The 13,898-nt window shown below is 41.7% G+C and overlaps 1 protein-coding gene and 1 non-coding gene across 17 annotated transcripts in view; one reads left to right on the plus strand and one right to left on the minus strand.

The window, feature by feature from the left end:
• Positions 1-13,898, plus strand: part of AMBRA1 (autophagy and beclin 1 regulator 1) — a 175,740-nt gene that overhangs the window by 110,110 nt on the left and 51,732 nt on the right. The gene's annotated exons all lie outside the window — the stretch shown is intronic.
• Positions 1,668-1,774, minus strand: LOC113625239 (U6 spliceosomal RNA). The gene has a single exon (XR_003434582.1). It is a non-coding gene; the product is annotated as a U6 spliceosomal RNA (small nuclear RNA).

The raw sequence follows: 13,898 nt of genomic DNA on the forward strand, positions 1-13,898 counted from the left end.
ACACAATTAAAACTCTGCTTTTAGGGCTTCCCTGGTGGCACAGTGGTTGAGAGTCCGCCTGCCGATGCAGGGGACACGGGTTCGTGCCCCGGTCCGGGAAGATCCCACATGCCGCGGAGCGGCTGGGCCCGTGAGCCGTGGCCGCTGAGCCTGCGCGTCCGGAGCCTGTGCTCCGCAGCGGGAGGGGCCGCAGCAGTGAGAGGCCCGCGTACCGCAAAAAAAAAAAAAAAAAAAAAAAAAGATGGATTGGAGTGAGGAGAGTGGAGAGGAAGATAGATAGATGGTTTTGTAAAGGACAAGGGCCCATAGCTTAGTGGTAACTGCAAGATTCTTTCATGATGTTACTTACTCACACCCTAAGTGGCCTATAGAGAAGTTTGCATGTTGTCATGCATTCTTTATGATGACTACGGACAGAGTTCGTCTTTAAAAGGTAAGGGTACCATCATGCTCACTGGCTTTCAGGCATCCCTGAAGAGTGATAGCAGGCCCAGTGTTTCCTTAGGAGTTTATCTCAGCAGCTCTGGCAGAAAGGAAGAGACTAAAACATATCTTAAACTCCTTTGCTTTCCCTTGTGAAATATCCCTTTCAAAAACTAGAATTTTGCCACAGGCCTGTCTCAGAAATTTATCTAACCTGACATTAAAAATAAATCTTAGGTTTCTTCAAGGTCAGATTTTTTTTTTTTTTTTTTTTGTGGTACGCAGGCCTCTCACTGCTGTGGCCTCTCCCGTTGCGGAGCACAGGCTCTGGACGTGCAGGCTCAGCAGCCATGGCTCATGGGCCCAGCCACTCCGCAGCATGTGGGATCTTCCCGGACCGGGGCATGAACCCGTGTCCCCTGCATTGGCAGGCGGACTCTCAACCACTGCGCCACCAGGGAAGCCCTGGTAAGATGTTTTAAGGTGGCATCTAAGAGAAAAGCTTAATTAGGGCTGGGCATCTGTTTGTACATTTCATCTGTGCAGACAGACTGTTCCTAGTGTGAACCCAGGAAGCCTATGGCCTTAGAGCCTCCGCTTTTGTTGGGTACAAAGTTTGTGTGACCATATGCCATTCATAGCTGCCTGCTGGATGGTTTCACCAGTGCAGTAGCTCAGGCTTTACATGGTATAAACTTGATTCAGTGAGACACAGGATATGTTTCTGTGGGAGAAATCTTTCATGTCAAGAATTCCAAGTAAACGGAATATGGCCATCTCTGCCCACCTTTGGAATTTAGTGGGACTCCACATCCCAGAGTATTTCACTTTAGCCAATTGCTGCCTCACCCGTTCTTTGTTGGACAAGGCTTGAGATTGTGGGGAAGCATTTAAAATAAAGGTCTTTACCTTGTGTCCCCAGCTTCTTGCTTGTTTACTTCCCTCCTATCCCCTTTCTCCCTCCCTTCAATAGTGAGAAATTTTTTTAATATAAAGAAGTATAAATACATACATACAGGCACACAAATATATAACAAGCATCTGTGCCGCCACACCAAGATTTAATAGTTGTTAACAGTTTGCCCTGCTTGCCTCAATTCTTTTTTGTTTTTTCTGGCTGCCACGCAGCATGCAGGATCTTAGTTCCCCCGACCAGGGATCGAACCCATGCCCCCTGCAGTGCAAGCGGGGAGCCCTAACCACTGGGCCTCCAGGGAATTTCCCCCCTCAGTTCTTTTTTTTTTTTTAATGTGGAACACTTCACGAATTTGCGTGTCATCCTTGCGCAGGGGCCATGCTAATCTTCTCTGCATTGTTCCAATTTTAGTATATGTGCCGCCGAAGCGAGCACCCCCCTCAATTCTTAAAAATAAAATCTTTTTAGATAAAGTCGAAGTTCCCTTTGACGTCCATAATTATATTTCCCGTTCTACCTAGAGGCAGCCTCTATCATGAATTTGGTTTATATAATTGCAGTCCCTCTTTTATAACTTAATATGTTAGTAAAATATCATTGCTTTGTGTTTGTTTTTTTTAATTTATTTATATTTTTGGCTGCGTTGGGTCTTCATTGCTGGGCGCGGGCTTTCTCTAGTTGCGGCGAGCAGGGGCTACACTTTGTTGCAGTGTGCAGGCTTCTCATTGCGGAGACTTCTCTTTGTTTTGGAGCATGGGCTCTAAGCACACGGGCTGCAATACTTGTGGCTCGCGGTCTCTAGAGCACAGGCTCAGTAGCTGTGGCGCACAGGCTTAGTTGCTCCGCGGCATGTGGGATCTTACCGGACCAGGGCTCGAACCTGTGTCTCCTGCATTAGCAGGTGTATTCTTAACTACTGCGCCACCAGGGAAGCCCTGCTTTGTGTTTTAAGAGTTGTATTTTTATAAATGGTATCATACCATATGTATCATTTTTACAACTTTTATAATTCAATATTATGTTTTTCATCAATCCACAATGACACAGTTTGATTGATTTGGTTTGTTCCTTTTAATTGTTGCCCAGTATTCATTTATATACATTATTCCCTATTGAAGAACATGAAACTTTCTAGATTTTTACTATAACAACATGCCTTGAACTTCCTTGACATATGTCCTTGTGTACATCTGTAGCATTTTTTGTAAGATATTCACCCAGAGGTGGAATTGTTCTGACTCCTTTTTAGTCAAATAGCACAGATTTATTGGTTACCAAAGACATAACCCTCTTCTTAGATGTATGAAGGGCATCTCAGAGTATCATTCTGACTGTCACTTGGTAAAAATGGAAAACTTGAGGTTTTTGAATTTTATTGCAAACCCAGGATCAAGGAGTTTTTCTCAAGTCCTTCAACCAATTAGCTTCATAGAACAAATAAATGTATATGTTGAATATAGGGGATATTAAATGGTAAAACGTACAAGTTTTCCATAGATCATTATAAAGGTAACTTCTCACTCTTCCTGTTTTCCCTTTTAAATCTTGTTTAAAAAAAACCCAAAACTGGGCTTCCCTGGTGGCGCAGTGGTTGGGAGTCTGCCTGCTGATGTAGGGGACGCGGGTTCATGCCCCGGTCCCGGAGGATCCCACATGCCGCGGAGCGGCTGGACCCGTGAGCCATGGCCGCTGAGCCTGTGCGTCCGGAGCCTGTGCGTCCGGAGCCTGTGCTCCGCGACGGGAGAGGCCACGACAGTGAGAGGCCCGCATACCGCAAAAAAAAAACAAACCCCAAAACCAAACAGGTCCATTGTAATTCAGCTAATGTCAAAATATGTACTGTAAAATGCTTAAGTCTCTCCTCACTACTCGTATCCTCAGTCCCATTCCCCAAAGGGAATTCTAAGTCCTGCGACTGTACAGTATTTAAAATTTAAGTATAAAGTTGACCCCTTTCTCTCAAGGAGTTCACCATCTTTGGAGTATATCTTTCCAAATTTTTCTCTATGCCTCATCACACACATATATATTTATATACCTATTTTTTTCTTCATTTTGTTTTTTTATAGAGATGGGATCATACAGAACAATATATCAAGGACATCTTTCTGTGTCGGTACATATAGATCTACTTTATTCTCTTGGATGGCTGAATGGTGTTCTATAGTATAATTGACCATAGTTTGTTAAGCTGTTTTTTTCTCGATGGATGTTTCAGTTTATTTATAATTAAAGACATGCTCTTTTTGCAAACTGTAATTGCTTAGTCCCATTCCTGGATGTATATACTGGACTGAAAATTAACATATGATTTGGTTCTTTATAATTCAGCCTGTCCCTATAATAGATATAGATAGTAAGGACTGTCTAGGGCATGTCTTCTCACTTGTGGAAGGACAGTTCATAAGGCTAGCAGTGACCTTCCTTGCAGCTCCCATTGGTGCTCCTCACGCTTTGTAACTGTATGAATGGCAAAATTCTAAGTTCTGCGACTGTACAATATTTAAAATTTAAGTGAAAAGTTGACCCCCTTCTCTCAAGGAGTTCACTATCTTAAAGAAGAAAGAGACCAGGCAGTATCAACTGAAAATTGATGGCTAAGTGTACACAGAGATACAAACACTTGAACTCATTGCAGACTTTATATACAGGTAACCTACAAGATGACAAATGTTTTGTGTTATGAAAATGGCTAATGCTGTGTGGGGAGGGATTTCTCCCGAATTCTGAAAAGCTTCCAGAAGGAGGTGAGATTTTATTTAGATTTTATCCAGATTGTTGTCTAGCTTCTAGGTGCATCCTTCTAAGCAGTATCTCAATATGGGGCTTGTTAATAATGCTTTTCCACTTTGTGCCTGATATTAATGTCTGAACAGTGGATTTTAATTAGAAACTATTTCAAATTAGCTATCTTTATGTGACAAGTGTTGTTCTCCCAGGATCCCAGAGCACATGCCTGGCTCTGGGGACTACTCACGTTTCCGAGCAGTTTGTGGTTTGAAACAGGCCCATTTACCAAGGTCTCTCCCACTTATTTTTGCTCCAGACTTTCCACCAGTTGGTGCCTGCACTTTAGAACAAAGGTCTAGAATCTTTTTTCCACCTCTGATCTGGAAAAAAACAGCCAGGCTGGGCCAGTAGGACAGAATGTCTTTTTGAGTATCTTAAAGGATCTAGTTACTAAGATTTTTGTCAGGCTCACTTTTAGCATAATCAGGATGTAGTTTTTACAAAATGCTCAACCATCTTCCTTTAAGCAGCTGCCGCCACATGGATTAGGAATTACTAACCTTTTGACCTTACTCAAAAAACCCTAGTCCCTTTACAAAAACTAAGTCAGCTGGATGCTTTATCTCAGTGTCGCAAGTCCTAAAATATGCAATATTTCTCTTGCACTAACTTGCAGGAAACCCATATGATCCTCGACCTTATAGAAGTTTCCTTCACTCCAAAGTGAATGTGCAGTTGACAGTCAAGACTGAGTATTGTATTCTGTATCCACTTTTTGATCTAACTTCACCTTTGCCCTCCAAGCCCAAGGGGCTTCTTTGTTGGCCCTCAGAGCTTACTCAGCCTTTCTGTCCCTGGGTAAATAGTAATGTGGCAGTGATTGCAGTGAAGTGACACCATGCTGTCCTTGGAGCTCGAGTCTCCTCTAAACTGAGTGAGCCAGGCTTGAGTTAGAGTCTCAGAGGCTTGGGGCCTCTGTGCCTTCCCCTCTGGGAGCAGCCTGTGGCCTCTTTCTTATATGCTGGCCCCAACTGACTCAGCCCAGTAATGCCATACCCCGAAATGTACAGGTGTGATTTGACAGGAGCTTTTCACCCTTTACAAACTGGGCCTCCTAATGAGAATGTAGGCTCATAGAGCAATAATTCACGTGTAGGTGGCCTGTAAGGAAAGTTTTAACAAAAGAGTTGGTTGAGAAGCTGATTTATTTTCTTGCTTTAACTCTCTTGTCATGTGCTGAGTGGGGGCGTAAGAGGAGGGGCGGGTGGGGAATGGTGCTGCTGAAAGCATTTGTCTTCATTTCTGCCATCTCCCAGTGTTTATTACCCTGTGATCGGCAGATGAGGAAAGCTGCCAGTCAAACCCACGTTCAGCACATTTCCATTTCCCTTCATTGCAGATTTTAGGCTTTTGAAATTTGCATCCTCTTTGCAGCAGTAAAGGTCGTTTCCCTCCTGCTGCTGACAAGCCCAAGACCCTCTGGTCCAATTCTTCTCACTTGTGCTTCCACCAAACAATAAAAGCCGCAGGAGCCTCAGCAATCTAAGACAGGTGATTGGTGAGAGCTGTTCAGTGTTTGAGTCGGTCAGTCGCTCTCTTTATCTTTCTCTCTCACCTCTTATCTCCCTCAGTACTTTTCCCCGCCTCCCCCCACCCCATCTCTGCCCATCCGTCTGCTGCTCAGGCACCCACTGTAAGCAGCCCCGTTGTGCAATGGTGAGATGATGACAGCTTTCCGGACTCCTTTCCTGGCTTCACTCAGGGACCTGCCTAAGCCAGTGTCCTTCCAGCAGCAGAGGTTGCTAGGACCTAAATATAGGAAATGCCAGGTTGTGGGGGATGTGGAAGTGGAGGTAGAGTAATTCTTAATACTCTCATCCACCTGCATGTCTTCAGTCAGAAGTAGAGGCTTTGAGGAAATCCCTGCCTGGTGGGAGTCAACGCAAGGTTTTTTGTTTTTGTTTTGGGGTTGTTGGGCTTTTTTTTCCTCCGTTTCTCCTGAACACATTGGGGTTTGGAATGCTGTTCCTAAATATCTTTCGGTAGCATGTGTTCTTGTGAGCTTATTTGTGTTTGTCTTAAATAATGTTTGTGGGTGGAAGAAAGGTAATGATATTCATTTCTTTGAAAATGGATGTTCTGCTTTCATAATTACTTTTCCCAATTACATCATTAGTGTAAGTGTAGATAATTGCTTCATTAGGACATACATATCGAAGAAGGGGAGGTCTACAGAATGGGTGATGAAAACAGGCCTCAACGTCTTCATCTACCCACGCAGGAGCATCTTAGCTTGACTTCAGAGAGCTAGCAGGTACCAGTCACCCTGCCAACAGTCAAGATTAATCCTGGGTTTTAATGTGATAGGAGGAAGGAGTGAGGACCCAGTGAAGAGCAGCTTACTCCTTTGCTTTAGGCTGGTGATGCTTTGCTGAACTCCTGCTGACACTGGTACCAACAAGGCACCGTGATTTAATCATTGACGATCTCTGAATTGGGAAGCAAAGTAGTCTTGTGGCAGCCCCACCACCTTTGGACTTTCTGGAGCTTTCTAGGACTATTGGCATGAGCCCTGTGCTCTGTTTGACCTCTTTGAATGACTTTTTTTTTTTTTTTTTTTTGGAATGGCTTTTTAAGGGGAAATGGCCATGCCAGGCCTAGAAGTTACATTCTCCCATCAGACCTAAGGACCACCTGTAGGTTTGAATATGACTGATTTCACACCATGTCTGTGAATGACTTTATGTGTGCGCTATCTAGTTGTGCATTCTTTTTTTTATATAAATTTATTTATTTTATTTTACTTTTTTTTTTTTTTTTTGGCTGCGTTGGGTCTTCGTTGCTGCGTGCGGACTTTCTCTAGTTGCAGCGAGTGGGGGCTACTCTTCGTTGCGGTGCGCGGGCTTCTCATTGCGGTGGTTTCTCGTTGCGGAGCACGGGCTCTAGGCGCACGGGCTTCAGTAGTTGTGGCATATGAGGTTCAGTAATTGTGGCACGCGGGCTCTAGAGCTCAGGCTCAGTAGTGTGGCACATGAGCTTAGTTGCTCTGCGGCATGTGGGATCTTCCCGGACCAGGGCTCGAACCCATCTCCCCTGCATTGGCAGGCAGATTCTTAACCACTGCACCACCAGGGAAGCACTGTGCATTCTCTCTTTTAAGACACATTAAAAACGAATGCCAATACTACATACGTGTTTCCACTTATATGAGGTATCTAAAGTAGTCAGATTCATAGAAACAGAAAGAATTGTGGTCTGAGGGGAGAGTGAAAAGGGAAGTTGTTTAACGGGTATAGAGTTTCAGGTTTGTAAGTGTAAGATGAAAAAGTTCTGTTTCACAACAATGTGAATATACTTAACACTACTGAACTGTAACTGTAACTAACTGTACACTTAAAAATGGCTTAGATGGTAAATTTTATGTTATGTGCTTTTTGCCACAATTTTTAGAAAAGCTAATATCAGATTCTGTGTACTACTTACTCCAGATAGGAAGGCTCTATCCACTGCTCTGGCCCTAATGACCATCAGGTTAATTTCTCTTCCTCCTCTTGGCCTGTTACAAAGCTTACTCTGCTATGGCCACATAATCCTGGTTTGAATTGTTGTTTTGAGAAAAATTTCGACGACACTGTGATGCGTAGAAATCTTTCATAGCTGTTTCTTTCCCCTTCCTTGCACAGTATCTGTATTCCAGGCCTTACTAATATCCTTGTTGAGTTCACAGGCTATATAATTTATTATTTTGTTGGCCTCATCTAATGCCTTTGACCTCAACAATTCTTTCTTGGGTCTGCTCCTAAAGTTCATGATTTGTATGTGGACTAATGCTACCCTTGTTTTTATGAGCAGGAGCTTTAGAGCCTTTAGGAGTTTACTGGACAATAAAATTATGTTGGTTTAGGGACCCAATTCCTGCTAAGAGCACGTATAGTCAGGAATTCTCTGGCGGTTCAGTGGTTAGGACTCCGTGCTCTCACTGCCTAGGGCCCAGATTCGATCCCTGGTTGGGGAGCTAAAAACCCCACAAGCTGCAGGGTGCGGCCCCCCCAAAAAAAGGGACACATATAGTCAATGACATCTGTATCTACAAAATACTTACCCTTTAATTTATGTTAAATATGTTTCGGACCTGGGAATTCTCTGGTGGTCCAATGGTTAGGGCTCCACACTTTCACTGCCGAGGGCGCAGGTTCCTGCAAGCTGCACAGTGAAGCTGAGGGAGGGGAAAATTTTATGTGTGTGTGTGTGTGTGTGTGTATATATGTATATATATATATATTTCGGATCTTTACCATATAATGGTTGATCTCAACATCAGTTTCATTGACCAGTTAGAGCAGTTATTAAACAGCCTAAGTCTGATAGACCACATACCTTACTGAGAATATTTCCTATGTCATAATTATAGTCACCCATATGATATTTTGGGGGGTCTTTTTTTGTTTTAATTTATTTTTTATTGAGGTAACATTGGTTTATAACATTATATAAGTCTCATGTGTGGAATATAAAAAATAAAACAAAAATAAGTGAACAAACCAAACCAAACCAAACCAAACATGTAGATACAGAGAACAGAGTAGTGGGGTTTTATTTTGGTGTTTTTACAGAAAATGATGTCCCCTAATACTCCTCTTATCTTTTAGCCTCAGAAAAAAGCAAAGACTCGCTTCAGCTATAGGTGATATATTCAGAATTGTTTTGTTTTGTTTTGTTTTAATTTATTTTTGGCTGCGTTGAGTTTTCATTGCTTCGCGTGGGCTTTCTTCTAGTTGCGGTGAGCAGGGGCTACTCTTTGTTGCAGCGGGCAGGCTTCTCATTGCGGTGGCTTCGTGTGGGCTTCAGTAGTTGTGGCATGTGGGCTCAGTAGTTGTGGCTCACGGGCTCTAGAGCACAGGCTCAGTAGTTGTGGCACACGGGCTTAGTTGCTCCGCGGCATGTGGAATCTTCCAGGACCAGGGCTCAAACCCGTGTCTCCTGCATTGGCGGATTCTTAACCGCTGCGCCACCAGGGAAGACCCCAGAATTGATCTTTGAAAGCCTACTTTTTCCTTCCTTTGGAAGGACATAAATCTGTTTCCCTCAACACTTTTATGATTGCTAGGTTCCATGCAGTGTGTTTTCTATAAATAAAAACTATTATCTTAATCTCATGTGAACCTGTGGTTCAGTTATAAAAACATACAGTGGAACATTATTCGACCATAAAAAGGAATGAAGTACTGATAAATGCTAAAACATGGATGAACTTTGAAAAAATTATGCTAAATGAAAGAAGCCAGACACAAACAGCCACTTATTGTATGATTCCATTCACATGAAATGTCCAAGAGAGGCAAAATTATACAGACAGAAAATAGATTCACTAATCTCTTCCCTTGCTTAGGGCAAGGGAGGGAGTGGGGCAGAGGGGAGGGGAGTAGCTGCTAATGGGTAAGGTATTTTGGAAGCTAGGGAATGATGAAAATATCCTGAAATTAGGTAGTAGTGACGGTTGTTGTAAATTTGATTTTGATAATGGTTGCACAATTGTGAAATATACTAAAACCCCTTAAATTATATGCTTTAATTAGGTAAATTATATGATATGTGAATTATATCATAATAAAGCTGTTATTTTTAAACAAACTACATATAGTTTGGTCATTTTCCTCAATGTCAAAACCATAAATGAGAACTAAGAGAAACATCTACCCTTGGAGGAAGTCTTGTTATTTGCCACCAGGAACTCTTTCCAGGTCCCCAGGCTATAGAATAGTTGACTATGATCTTGGATGAGACTTTTTAAATTGATGATAAGGTGATAAAGTGAGAGTTACAACATGCTTAGTTATATACTCCTTCATGGAACAGATTTAAAGACTGCATTTTTTTTTAAAAAAATTTATTTATTTATTTTTGGCTGCATTGGGTCTTCATTGCTGTGTGGGCTTTCTCTGGTTGTGGCGAGCGGGGGCTACTCTTCGTTGCGGTGCACAGGCTTCTCATTGTGGTGGCTTCTCTTGTTGCAGAGCAGAGGCTCTAGGTGCGTGGGCTTAATAGTTGTGGTGCACAGGCTTAGTTGCTCCGCGGCATGTGGGATCTTCCTGGACCAGGGCTCAAACCCGTGTCCCCTGCATTGGCAGGCAGATTCTTAACCACTGATCCACCAGGGAAGTTCCTAAAGACTGCATTTAAATAAAGCTTTCTGGAAAGAGGAATAAGTATTCTTCCTAGGATGCCATTCAATATATACTTATGAAGAATGCTTTTTATGTCCAAATAATCCTGTGTTGTATTGCTCTAAGAATTATTTTTCATGGACAGAAACCAATTTATTATTTACAAAGAACTCAGACAATCTATAAAAAAACAAAAAAACTTAAAAATACACAAAAGGTGCGGGTAAGCAGTGCACAGTAAAAGAAATAAAATGAGCCAGTAAACAAATATGGAACAAAAAGATGCTCACCAATACTCTTAAATTATTAAAGAAGTATGAAGGGCTACCAAAAGTGGAATTGCCATATTTTACTTCATAAATTGAACAAAAGTTATATTGAATACTGTTTTTTAATAATAGCATTATTGAGATGTAGTTCACATACTGTATAGTTCACCTATTTTAAGTGTACAATTCAGTGGTGTTTAGTATATTCACAGAGTTGTGCAATCATTGCCACTATCTATGTATTTCAGAACATTTTTATCACCTTGTAAAAAACCCCATGCCCATTAGCAGTCACTTCCCCCTCCCCCCTCCACTTCCCCTGCCCACTCCAGCCCTAGGCAATTTCTGATCTACTTTTTGACTGTTGCTTTGCCTATTCTAGACATTTCATGTAAATGGAATCATACAATTTGTGGTCTTTTGTGGCTGGCTCTCTAAGAAGAATTTTGAAAAGTTGCTTAGTTCTTCAGTTGGATCTGCCCTGGGGTTTCTAGTTTCAGTTCTGCTGACCAATTAGCAAGCTGGTTCTTGGCTTCATATCACAACCAAGCAGAAGAGTAACTGTGTTTCTCGGCTGATACGTGTTTTCGCCCCCAGCCCCATTCTTATTCTGCCTTCCCAGCAGCAGCACAGTCAGACGGCTGTTCTGAATTAGGCCGCCTCAAATGCAGCAATTTTATAGGACTGAGATATAATTTAATCGCTTCCTTCTTTGTAACTTGCCCTTCTTTAACCTCCCGAATTAGCTTTTCTGATAGATTTGCTAATGATTCCTATTGTTGCATATTTTCGCTGTACTGTTGAATCATACTCTTCATATCCCTGCTCCTAGAACAGATCTTGGAGAGAGCCTAAAAAGCTGTTTTGGAAAAAAGGGTCCCTGATTCTCCTTTCCAAGGAACAGGAGAGAAGAGTCTGAGAGAAGCAGAGGTAGAAAGATGTATGCAGACTTGGTAGAGCTCACCTACCATGTGACTGTCATGACTATTAAAATTTTATCCCTAGACATATTCCCAACGCTTCCAGCCTGCAAGTTGAACACAGGACTCAGAGAATGAGACTTAGCAGTTTGGTTTTTGCCATGGTTGTTTTCTTTTCTTTTTTTTTTTTTTAAAGAAGAGAAGGTTTTTTGTTTTTTGTTTTTAATATAAATTTATTTATTTATTTTTGGCTGCATTGGGTCTTCATTGCTATGCGCGGACTTTCTCTAGTTGCAATGAGTGGAGGCTACTCTTTGTTGTGGTGCGTGGGCTTCTCATCGCACTGGCTTCTCTTTGTTGCGGAGCACGGGCTCTAGGCACGCAGGCTTCAGTAGTTGTGGCCCACGCGCTCAGTAGTTGTGGCTTGCGGGCTCTAGAACACAGGCTCAGTAGTTGTGCACGGGTTTAGTTGCTCTGCGGCATGTGGGATCTTCCTGGCCCAGAGCTCGAACCCGTGTCCTGTATTGGTAGGCGGATTCTTAACTGCTGTGCCACCAGGGAAGCCCTCCATGGTTGTTTTCTGATGGTTGGCCAGGATCACTGGATTCAAGTTTCTTTTCCCTTTCATTTTGTCTTTTGTCAGAATAATCTTCATTTACTCTTTTGCTCTGAGGCTCCAGAAGAAGAGCTCTGTGGTTGTGAGGTGGAAAGTGAACTGCTATGACTAACAGTATGCTTATGGACAGCCGCTCTTTCCACCGTTTCCTAGAACATGAATGAGAGTCTTGGGCTCTCTCTCTCTCTCTCTTTTTAAATTAATAGACTTTTTTTTAGAGCAGTCTTAGGTTTACAGAAAAATTAAGTTGAAAGTACAGACAGCTCCCATATACCTTCCTCCCTCCCCACACACCCATAGCCTCCCCCACCATCAGCATCCTGCCCCAGAGTGATACATTTGTTATAATCCATGAACCAACCTTGAAACATCATTATCACCCAAAGTCCATAGTTTACATTAGGGTTCACTGTTAGTGTTGTAAATTCTGTGGGTTTTGCCAAAAATATGGTGACATGATCCACCATTATAGTACCGTACAAAATAGTTTCACTGCGACAAAAAAAGTCTCCTTGTGCTCCACCTGTACATTCCTCTCTCCCCCCCAAACTCCTGGCAACCACTGATCTTTACTGTGTCCACAGTTTTGGCTTTTCCAGAATGACATATAGTTTAGAATCATACAATATATAGCTTTTTGCTTCTTTCACTTAATAATATATACTTAAATTTCTTCCATGTTTTTTCATGGCTTGATAGCTCATTTCTTTTTAGAACTGAATAGTATTCCATTGTATGGATGTACCACAGTTTATTTATCCATTCTCCTATTAAAGGACATCTTGGTTGCTTTTAAGGTTTGGCAGTTACAAATAAAGTTGCTATAAACATCTCTGTGTAGGTTTTGTGTGGACATAACGCTTTCAACTCATTTGTGTAAATACCAAGGAGCATGATTGCTGGATCATATGGTAAGAGTATGTTTAGTTTTGCAAGAAACTGCCAAACTGTCTTCCAAAGTGGCTGTACCATTTTGCATTCCCACCAGCAAGGAATGGGAGTTCCTGTTGTTTCACATCCTGTTCCGCATTTGGTGTTATCAGTGTTTTGGATTTCAGCGATTCTGACAATCGTGTAGTGGTTTCTCTTTGTTGTTTTAATTTGCAGTTCCCTGATGAGGAATGATGTTGAGCATCTTTTCATATGCTTATGTGCCATCTGTATATCTTCTTTGGTGAGGTGTCTGTTTAGATCCTTTGCCCATTTTTTAATTGGGTTTTTTGTTATTGTTGAGTTTTAAGAGTTCTTTGTATATTTTGGATACCAGTCCTTTATCAGTTAAGTGTTTTGCAAAGATTTTCTGCCAGACTGTTGTCTCTTCATTCTCTTTAACAGTGTCTTTCACAGAGCAAAAGTTTTTCATTTTAATGAAGTAAAATTTGTCAATTTTTTCTTTTCATGGATTGTACTTCTGGTGTTGTATCTTAAAAGTCTTTGCCAAGCCCAAGGTCACCTAGATTATCTCTTATATTATCTCCTAGGAGTTAGAGTTTTGTGTTTTACGTCTAGGTCTATCCAATTTGAGTTAATTTTTTGAAAAGTGTAAGGTTTGTGTCTAGGTTTATTTTATAGTTTTGTATATGGATATCCAGTTGTTTCAGTACTGTTTTTGAAGAGATTCAGTTCTCTATTGAATTGCCTTTGCTCCTTTGTCAAAGATCAGTTTACTATATTTGTGTGGGTTTATTTCTGATCTCTCTTTTCTGTTCCATTGGTCTAGACATAGATCAAGAATAGGTCTAGACATAGATCTAGAATAGACATATTCTTTCACCAATGCCACACTATCTTGATGACTGTAGCTTTATAGTAAGTCTTGACGTCAGATAGTGTCCTCCAAATTTGTTCTTTCTTTGCATA

Source organism: Aethalodelphis obliquidens, unplaced genomic scaffold, assembly GCF_003676395.1.
Source record: "Aethalodelphis obliquidens isolate GAN/ISIS:26980383/991018 unplaced genomic scaffold, ASM367639v1 scaffold14, whole genome shotgun sequence".
NCBI lineage: Eukaryota > Metazoa > Chordata > Mammalia > Artiodactyla > Delphinidae > Aethalodelphis > Aethalodelphis obliquidens.